We start from the raw sequence: 11,161 nt of genomic DNA, 5'->3' as shown, positions 1-11,161 counted from the left end.
CCATTCGATCAACTAACCCACAAACATTTATTAAGCATCTAGTGCATACTGGGCACTGGGTAAGGCACAAAGACAAAAAAAAAATGAAATAAATTCTGTCCTTCAAAAGCTTGCAGCAATCAGGAATGATGACAAGTATATGTATAAATATATACAAGATAGTGTGGTAATGGGGAGGAGAGAAGAGGCATTAACAGGTGAAGGAATGAGGGAAGAAGAAGAAGGAGGAGGAGGAGGAAGAGGAAGAAAAAGAAAAGTAAGAGAAAGAGGAAAAAGAAAGAAGAAAAAAAGGAAGAAGAAGAAGAAGAAGAAGAAGAAGAAGAAGAAGAAGAAGAAGAAGAAGAAGAAGGTATTCCAAGAGGTGAAAGTGATAATGGTGGAGCAGTAGATAAAGCACAGGCCTTGGAGTCAGGAGGACCTGAGTTGAGTTCTAGCCTCAAACACTGTGTTATCCTGGTTGAGTCACTTAATTCTGATAAGAAAGGAAGGAAGGAAGGAAGGAAGGAAGGAAGGAAGGAAGGAAGGAAGGAAGGAAGGAAGGAAGGAAGGAAGGAAGGAAGGAAGGAAGGAAGGAGGGAAGAAAGAGAAAGAAAGAAAGAAAGAAAGAAAGAAAGAAAGAAAGAAAGAAAGAAAGAAGAAAGAAGAAAGAAAGAAAGAAAGGAGTGTAATAATAAAACAAAACACCAAAAAAAAAAAAATAAAGGCAAGCAACAGCCTAGGTAAAGGTATGGAGGCAAGAGACAGATTGTCATGTGTAAAGATAGCAAGAAGGCCATTGTGTCTAAACAACAGAGTAACAGTACAGCCAGAAAAGATGGGCTGGGACCAGGTTGTGAAGGATTTTAAATAACAGAGAGTTTGTATTTGAACCAAGAAGTTATTGAGTAGAAAGGTGACAAGGTTAAACCTGTGTTTTAGGAATGTGCCCTTAGTGGATATGTGGAGGACAGATTAGAGAGAGGAGCAGTTTATGGCTGAGAAACTAATTAGAAAATAGCAGTTGTCTATGTGAAAAATGATGTGGGCTTAAACTAATGTGATGGCCATGTGAGTTGAGAGAAGGGGATGGATATGAGAGATACTATGAAGGTCAAATCAATATGACTTGGCAACTGATTGTATATGTGGAGTGAGGTAGAGGAAGCAGTTGGGGATGACTCTCCAAGGTCACAACCTATCAGGGTGATTTGAAAGATGGTGATGTGCTTGACAAAAACAGGGAAATTTAGAAGAGGGATAGGTTTTGGGGAAAGATAATGAAACATGTTGAATTGAGGTGCCCAAAATAAAGGTCCAAAAGGTCCAAAAATAAAGATGGTGATGTAGGACTGGAGGTCAGGAGAGACATTAGGGCTAGAAAAATAGACATGGGAGTTATCTGCCTAGAGATAACTAAATCCATCAGAACTGGAGAGGTTACAAAAGCAAAGTGTAAAGAGAAAAGGAAACGGCCCCAGGAGACAGCCAACGTCCTTTACTGCTGTTACCCACTTCCATTCTCCAATTGTCCCCTTTGTAGCTGCTGTGGCTCCCACCCATCCTAAGGTAAGAAAGTGCCCAGTTATCCCTCTATCATTCATGCACAGAAAGTTCCATTTCCATTTTTGGAAAGATCTGGGAGTCAAACTGCATTCCCATCTGTGACTGAAAAGGAGGGGAAAGAAATAGTAACAGGAAGGTGATAGTGAATGAAACATCTGACTTTTGAGACCACTCATGCTCTAGTCCCACGGTGCCAAGACAGCTTTTGGTAGAAACCAGCTTTGCTCCTGCTGTATAAATGACTATAAGTGAAGGCTCCAAGAGGCAGCTCTAGATTGATATTGCTGATTCATTAGGTACCTCAGAGATAAACACAGCTTGCTGCTCCTTGTTGGATTCCTCATTGGCATCTTCCTTCCTGTGCATTCATTAATCACCTTCCTTGCCCACACTTTGATGACTACCATTCCTTTCTCAAGACATTCTATGGCCAATTCTGTGAGTCAGTTGTGCCAGAGATTCATATACTTTCAGACATTTACATTTCATGTCGAAGTATTTCATGTGAGGCCTTCCTTTCCAGACCCATGCTAGTCTGTAACACTGAGCATCAGAGCTTTAAAGATGAAAGGAGAAAGGGGGAGAGGAGGACAGGAATACAACATACATGTATCTAAAGCAGGATCTGAACTCAGGTCTTCCTGACTCCAAGATTCTATATATTACACAAATTTGTCTCAATAGGCTATGATGGTGGCAGTAGGAATGAAAAATAAGGAACAGATTTGAGAAATAAAAGGAATAAAACACAGTGCTTACTAATTGGGGAAGATGAGGGAGATGGTAAAAGTCTCATGCAACTCCAAAGTTTTGAATCTTTATGACCAAAAAGATGATACTATTGGCATGAATAGAAAAGTTAGATAGAAAAAAAAATTGTTTTTAAAGGAGGGTGATGAGTTTGGGTTTTGCATATGCTGAAGTAGATGTAACAATGGGATATCTAAGTGGGATGTCCAGTAGATAATTGGATATCTGGAACTGAAACCTGGTAAAGAGGACAGGATTAGAAACAGATTTTTAAGCTAGTAACAGAGAGGTAGATAGTTGATGCTGTAAGAACTGGTAAGTTCTCTAAAGGTGAGAGAATACATAAAGAAAAGAATATGGCCAAAGACAGAATCACAGGAAATACTCACATTTAGACAAAGAAGTGGAATGTTCATAAGAGACAATGTTTACCTTAAACTCTAGAACACTCAGGAATACTTTTTAATAAAATATGGGACAATCTGAAATGTTCAGACTTCTTTTTTCCACTTCAGTTTTTCTGTTTTAATGGTTCCATGGTCTCATTAGTATAGATACTCCCTCAATTGGTGCATATCATACCCTCACCATGTCTTCACCTGTGTCCTCCTTGTCCCTACCCTAAATCCTACATAGAGTATCCAACCAGATCACTGGAGGTCTTCTGTCTTGTTTTAAAAAAAATGGATCAGTGTAGCAATCAGGTTGTCCATATCCCTCACTTTCCCTATAACTGGATCAGTTTTAACTTTGCCTTCTTTTATACAATAGTCACTGTCCCTTAACAACACCCCTTCACCACTCCCCTCAGAACTGAACCATTCCTTGTCACAAAGTCTAACTGAAGACTGCTGTTGGACCCATAGAGGGTTGGGGGTGGTGCAGGGGTACAGAACCACTTCCTTTTCCACAGTAAGGAAACTGTCCGTTTTAGCTGTTATGATTACCTCTGACTCATTTAGTCAAGAATGCTCCCCATAGCCATTGCTGTGAAAAATACCTCCTAGTTTCCCCAAACTAATGTTTATGTTGTGATCTTTTATCTGTAATTCAAATGTTTATTTAGAGTTTATTGTGGCATAATGATATAAGATGCTGATCTAAACCTAGTTCCTATCAAATTGTGATCCATTTTTTTTCCCGCATTTCTTGTTGAAAAGAGGATCCTTCCCCATGTAGTTCATATTATTTGTTTATCAAACACTGAACTGATATATGCACTTATGGTTGGGTCTTACTAATTTTTCTGCTCTACTCATCTACTTTTCTATTTTAAGCAGTACCTAATAAGGAGGGACAGAGGTGTTTAGATACATCCATTAAAATAGAGAGATAGATAGATTGATAGATAGATGATAGCTAGCTAGCTAGCTAGCTAGCTAGCTAGCTAGCTAGATAGATAGATGATAGATAGATGATAGATAGCTAGAGAGACAGATTGATAGATGATAGATAGATATATAGATGATAGATAGATGATAGATGATAGATAGATGATAGATGATAGATTAGATGATAGATAGATAGATGATAGCTAGCTAGATCTGTTAAACATTTACTATATACCAGGTGTTGAACTAAGCAATGGGGCTACACACACAAGTAAGGAAGCTAGCCGTTGCCCTCAAGGACCCTGCATTCTAACTGGGGAATCTAACATTGAGACAAGAGCTGCAAAGGGGTAAGGAGGAGCAGGGGAGGACACCCCCACTGGGGCGTGGTGAGATGATAGCTGGGGAGTAGTGCGGAGGCCTGGTCCCCTGCAACATAAGATGAAAGCTCACCTATCAGACCCAGAGCTAGGAGACTCAGGGACAGAGTCCAAGTTTCCAGTGGACAGGAAATGGTGGGAGAGTGGGATAATAGGGAGGAGATAGCACAGAAGTAGTATGGATGCCTGGGGCCTTGCAACATCAGGTAAAAGCTTACTTATTAACACTGGGATCATTTTGTTTCTTTTTTACCAATGTCTATTTTTGTCAATGTCAACTGTCAATGATCTTCTTATGGTACTTATCAAATGCTCCCTCTTATAATAGGCTATGACCTACTTCAATCCAGTAATGTCTTTCTATTGGCCTATTCAAAAGTCTCACACCTGTTCATCATGAATATTTTCTTTAAGAAAGTAGTCAGAAGGCAATGGAACATAGCGAATGCTGAATAGCATGAGAAAAATGAAACTGACTGTATTTTAATTTGTTATGGAACTGCCTTTCACTTCTAAATAAACCATATGCACTCTGATCATCTATCGGCTAAAACGAAGGTAAAAACAAATGCAAATTAGACAAAGGGTGAAGATGAGATTGTACAATTACAGTTGTTCCAAACTGACGTGTATAGACAAGCTAGTGACTCCTTCCTTTTTCTTCTTCTTTCTTTTAAGTCACTGATAAAGCCAGCAAAGGTTTTCTTTTGGAAAAGAATTCCAATACTTTCTGGTGGATATTATCACTGAGACTTTTCACATATCTGGCCTGATTCACTGACAGATTACCCTTTAGCTTCAGTCCCTCACTGAGTTCTCAATCACAGAATTTAACTAAAGAATCAGTTACCAAACAATTAAAACCACAGCATCAATTAATCTTGATACCTGAGACAAGTAATTCAAATTGTGAATCATTTGTTGGCTCTTGCAATAAAATTAAATATCTTGTGAGACGCTGCAAATTGCTTTGTGGAGAGGTTGAATGGAAAGGAAACAGATACAGTTTAAAGACTGAAATGAAGTATAAAATTTCTTAATTATTCTAAATGCAGCACTGCCCAGCTGCCGAAAAGTAATTACCTCTTACATAAGTAAATACTATAAAGTATCCAATTGTCCAATTGCCTTCTGCATATTGAGCTATCTGAAAATTGGCTGCCTATGTCAGGATCACTTTCATTAGGACAGTTTCAAGAGATCATAAAAAAGACTGGATGCCATTTGAATGATGAGTTTGTTTTCAGAATTTGAGTTTGTATCCTAGGTGAGAGAATGTTGATTTTTTAAAAATCAAGCTTTAGCTAGGTTGATGCAAACCACTTGGGGCTTTAAATAAAAATGAGTAGGTTAAGATGTCTTGTGGGCAGAGATCATATATGACATATATCGTGAAATCTCAATTATCCACAGCAAAATCTCTTCTCGATACCTGCTGACATCAGCACCCATATCTTCTATTTAAATAATTCCTTTTTATCATCACCAAGTCTGCTTTCTTTTCTTCATTCAGTTTTTAATTTAATGATAACTGGACAGGACAGGTCTTTTAAAACAAAACATGTCAGAGGGGTGAGATGAAGAGAAAGCTCTTCTCCCTCCAACAGTACAGATCAAAATCCTTCTACAACTTGAGTAGATAGTCTTGAGTAGATAGAATTGCTATGGCCAAAAATTCCATCATTCTGTAGCCAACATTATGAGGTTTCCTGAATTTAGTTAAAACCGACTTCAGAAAACACATAAAAGCCAGCTTTGTAGGAGCTGCCACAGGTTATACTTGACATATTGACATAGCTTTCGACAACCCAGAGTCACTTCCACATAATGGCTAGCTTTGACTTGATTTAATTCATGCAACTTAATTCAATTTAACAAGCATTCAGTTAGTGCCTACTGCTGACAAATACCATGCTAGACATGGGTAGCAGAGAGAGGATCATTGCAGCAGCCTGCTAATTGTTTCATGTGTGTTGGCCTTCTCTCTCTAAAGAGACTGGAAGCTCCAGAGCAAAAAGTGAATTATTTTTGGATCATCTGTACTGCCCCACAAGCACACATAATAGAATGTTTAGCCCTTTGAAGTGGGATGATTGACCCTTTCAGAGGCTACCCATTTTCTTCAGGATGTAGTAGTATGTGAAAGAACTTGATGAAACATTTAGTCCATGACAAGACTTAAATTTTTATACTTCCAAAATATACTCTTGGTTACTATTACTCTAGAATATTATCTGGGTATAAAATTAGATTTCAGTGACATGGAAAAATATAATTGGAATAACCCAGAAGGTAAATGGAATTGGCTCCATGACCTGCAGGGCAAACGTGTCACATTTTGTACATCTGATAGTAAGGGAAGGAGACTTGATGGCCTTCTCAACTCTGAAAACACCTGCCTAGTAAACACAGCATGGATGAAATGTATCTGTCTTACTTCCACACTCCAGTCCAAAGTGTTAATGAAGCTTTCAAAGGAAGCTCATGCCCATGTCCTTATTCTGTCCTCTCCATACGTTAGTAGGAGCTGTAGTCACTGAAAATTATTGCTTGAGTCTTGGCGTGATAGAGAGCAGACCGAGCTGACTTCTACTCTTGGTTCTGTCCCTTAACCATCTTGATCTTCATTAGAGCTGGAACAAATCTGGAGATCATCTAGTGTAACTCCTTTGTTTTACCGATGAGAAAACCGAGGTCCATAGGGATTACGTGTCTTGCCCAAGATCACAAAGGCAGTCCTTGAAAACAGGAGATTCTAAATCAGGACAGCTGACACCAAATGCGATGACTTCCCCATTGTGGTCTGTCATTTCTCTGCACCTGGAGCAGCCTCAGTTTCTACATTTGTAAAATGGAAATACCAATCTCCATGCCACCTGCTTCCTTAGTGTTTTAAGAATTAAATGGGATAAAGAAAAGGGAAGCTGCTTAAAAGAATATAATGGAATAGATCAATATAAGATGTGATTACCATTTTCTTTCCTTTACTTGACTATTTCAGAGATCCCTGGATCCCTTTAGTGTTGATGCTTCTTCTATTATGGCAGTTCCTTTATGCCACAGGAGACGGTTTTCTAAAGGTTTTGTGGCTGAAAAAGTTATCATCCCTACAATAATGTAAAGGAAAAGCATTTTGAAAGATTTCAGAACTCTGATCTTCTCAATAGACCACCAATTCTTTCTTTTTTTAATATATAAACTCTTTTATTTGTTTGGTTTTGGGGGGAGGCAATTGGGGTTAAGTGACTTGCCCAGGGTCACACAGCTAGTAAGTATCTGAGGTCAGATTTGAACTTAGGTCTTCCTGATTCCAGGGCTGGTGCTGTATACACTGTGTCACCTAGCTGCCCCAGGACTGCCATTTCTCCAGAAGACATGATGAATCATCTTTCCCATCTCTTGGCAGAGGGTAGATGGATGAGAGCTGCTGAATGAAACAAGAACTTTCACAGCCAATCAATGCATTTGTTTTGCTTGGCTGTTTATCTGTTCCAAGGGAAGGTTCCTGCTGGGGGAAATGAAGTTGAGAACTGTGTAGGGGAAGTATTTGGTAGGTACTGAGAGAGATGAAAAAAAGAAGAAAAGAAAGAAAAGGTCAATGAGGAAACAGTGCTAAATCAAAAATGCACAGAAGAGAGTTGGAAGAAATAGAAAAGAGAATGCAGAAAAGCAGGCCTCTTTTGTGGTGATCATGTTAAATTTAATAGGGATTTTAAAATTAACTATACCTAATAAAAGTTTATAGGTTCATATATAATCCTCTTTTTCTGTTCTGGGATGATGTTTGTTGAAGCTTGCTAAGTTTACAATATAAAAAGGAAATTCAGAGAATAATAATAAAGCCAATATCCTATTATCAACTTGGTTATGAACCTCTATGAAACGAGCTAGACTGGTTTTTGATCAACAGACATGATCCATCACCAGCCCCATTCTGGAAGCTTTACCATGTTGGCTGCAACTGGTGGAGTTTGTACTCCACAACACCATGAGGCCTTAGAATGGAACATCAGTGAGAACATATTAATTTCATAATTAAATTCATAAATAAATTATTAATTTTTTAAATAAATACTATGAATTTCAAGAAGTACCAGGATCTTCTGGATGGCATATATGAGTAGCATGCCCTATGGGTTACTCCCCTGATTTGCACTCACATTCACAGATTCCATGTCTAGAGAGTGGCTACTACTCCTAGAATTCAATGAGTATTTTGCAGAGACTCACTCCTAAAATTATAGCTCACAAGCCCCCACAAGTGGGCTTTCCATTAGCAATCAGGCAGCAGATACAATTAGATCAAAGAATAGGCATTCTTTGTTATTGTTGTTTTCCTTTGTTTTTGAAGAGGACCAATGATATTGTGATATGATGAGTGATGTCTTGACTTGTGAGTGAATTGGATTTAAGTAAGGCAGAGTTTCAAAAAGTTGTCAACCTCATTCTCTCAGTCATAGAAGTCCAGTGGCAGAACAAAAGTCAAGACAAATGGAAATGGCGCAGGATGTAATGGATGACCTTGGCATCTCCAATGTCTAACTAAGCTATAAATGCTCCACAACGCCTGCTTCAGATGCCTTCATAGTGACTGGAACAAATTGTTTCTATCTGTGACTGGGAGTAGTTTTCACATGCTCGGGGTAGACATTCCCCTAACTCATTGATCTTTTTGAGGCCTTTTCCCTCATTTATGTAAATGTCATGCTAAGAGCTGAAACTATAAAACATCCCTTCCCCACAAACCTGGGGCACATACACAGTATTAATGAGAAAATCAGGAACAAACTTAAAAGTATAATGAAGAGAGAAACACAGGTAGGGAACTTATGTGGTCATGGCTATTTACTTCTCAAATAATGTCTGGCCTTTTTCTCTTTTGGAGTCCTCATAAAGCTACCCCTGGGCTCAGCACCTCTACTAGACTATTGTTCAGCTGTGATCTCAGGATCTGGTCTTTTGCTTAGCTTGATTCTCTACTGCCAGGGCTAGATTTATCTTGAGACCATAGACAGCTCTTTTCTTTGCTGCTGGAGGTTGGTCTTTTTGAAGTTGCTTGAATGCTGGCCCCAAGTGAATGGTTTTGTATCTTTCTGGATTGTTTATATGTTTCCGTTCTTTCAACTGTGACTCAAATTGAAATGACTCTTGAAATGACAGCCTCTTGATGTGACTCTTTAATTCCCTGTGTAGGATATCTCCTAATGGGTCAATAGCTCCACCAATTCGAACCCAAGCTTCTCAGAGAGCTGGTTCTTCCTCCATTGCTGGATCCTAATCTGAATCGACTGGACTGCTGATTTTACTTTTAATGGTCACCTAAGGTCATAACCAATCATTGTTCATCTTAAGGTCTTGCTCCTCTCTGACTCAATCATAGAGTGTTCATATTTCTTAAATGAGAGTAAAAGGTGTTGTTAGTATGTTATTAATATATTAACACCTCTACATTTGTGATTAATTTTATGACTATATCAATTGACCTAAAGATAGTAGGGAAACCAATCCTCTTTGGCTTTTATGTGATTTTAAAAGGTAAGGAATATTTTATCTTCCGAGAACTTTCAATTACCTTCAGCTGACTCCTTGTCATATCTGAATCAGTTGGATGGCCTTAAATATCTTTCTCCAATTATCTATGTCATTTGTTCTCAACATTTTTAAGTACAGAGATCCCTTCTATATATCAAAAATATTTGTAAACTGTCATATGACAGTAGTTTAGCCACTAATCAATAAAATAATGATGACAAAAACTAATGTAAATTGAGTATTAGATTTTGTATATTAGATCTATTTTTGTTGGAACTAAATGAAGATCAAAATGATGTTTGGAGTTGTCAACAGGCAATCCCAACTTCATGAAACTTATGTGAAAACCAGGTTTATTACCAGAGAAATGGGTATGCATTTGGAGCCCAAAGCCAGAGCAAAGAGTTCAGTCCTTACAGAAGTTTGAATGTTTATGACAGCCCGGGACAAAGGAAGAGACACTAGACCCTCCACCTAATGGGGTGTGGCATGGGAGGGGAAAGGTGCACTAAAGGTGGGAAAAGGACAAAACTCTAATCTTAAGATAGAGGCACTTTGCTAGACTTTTCTTAGCTATGTATAGTGGCTATGACTAAAAAGCTAGCAGCTTGTTCACAGAGGTTCTAGATACCCTAGCAAGTTGAGGTTGAAATAGCTTGGGTGGCCCTGAAGAAATAATAGGGCAATGCCCAACAGAAAGATGCTGACAACAGAAAGATCAGCTAAATAAATACTAGGTATTGTTATTAAGGCAAAGACTGTTTAACAATAACAATTACTCTCATTTATATAGCACTTTAAAGTTTGCAAAACTCTTTAGCTGTTTAACTCTTTTGATTCTCACAATAAACCTATGATATAGGTGTTATCCTGATTTTACAGATGAAGAAACTGAGGCTGAGAAAAGTTAAGTGACTTGCTTAGGGATCCAAGCAGGGGTGTCTTTGGCAGGATTTGAACTCAGGTCTTCCTGACTCCAGGTATTGCCATCTAAGTATCCACTGTGTCATCTGGCTACTTTCACTGGGGGGGAGGAAGGGTGAAGACAACAGATTAGGGAAGTCTTTTAACCTTTCTCAGTCTGAGAGTCTTCATCTGTAAAATGTAAAATGGTCTAGATGGCTCTGATGAATTTTTAAGGTACTGGGTCCAGAGAATGCCAAGGCAGAGGTGCCTGGAATGAATTCACATGCTCAAGCCTTTTCTTAGTCAAGTGGCAAAAAGTGTATTGCAAAGCTTTAGCAAAAGCAGGCAAAGGTCCTTATGGAAACTCTGTGAGAGACTGAGGACAGTGCTAGGGTTTATATGGATAAGGGGCACAGGAAAGGAATGCCAGGGACACTAATCAGGTAATCTAAGGGTCCAGATATCTTTGGGCACGATGGATGGGAAAGTGTAGGGAGCATACCCGACATTGAGGGAGTTGTCAGAGGCATGGACCTTGGGGATCTTCCCGGAGAAAAAGTTCTTGGGTAACCAGGGACAAAAATGCTTGGGCCAGGCACTGCTCTTTCTATTCTGATAAGAAAATGTGTTCTGCAACAAGTGAAAATTTTCTCACAGGATAGGGACTTACTGAGAAATTGGGAGGCTTCCAGAGACATGATTTTAGGGCGGGGGCCAGAG

The sequence above is a fragment of the Phascolarctos cinereus genome, unplaced genomic scaffold (genome assembly GCF_003287225.1).
Source record: "Phascolarctos cinereus isolate Bilbo 61053 unplaced genomic scaffold, phaCin_HiC Scaffold_1;HRSCAF=81, whole genome shotgun sequence".
Classification (NCBI taxonomy): domain Eukaryota; kingdom Metazoa; phylum Chordata; class Mammalia; order Diprotodontia; family Phascolarctidae; genus Phascolarctos; species Phascolarctos cinereus.
The sequence above is the reverse complement of the archived record's forward strand: the minus strand, read 5'-3'. Positions refer to the sequence as shown.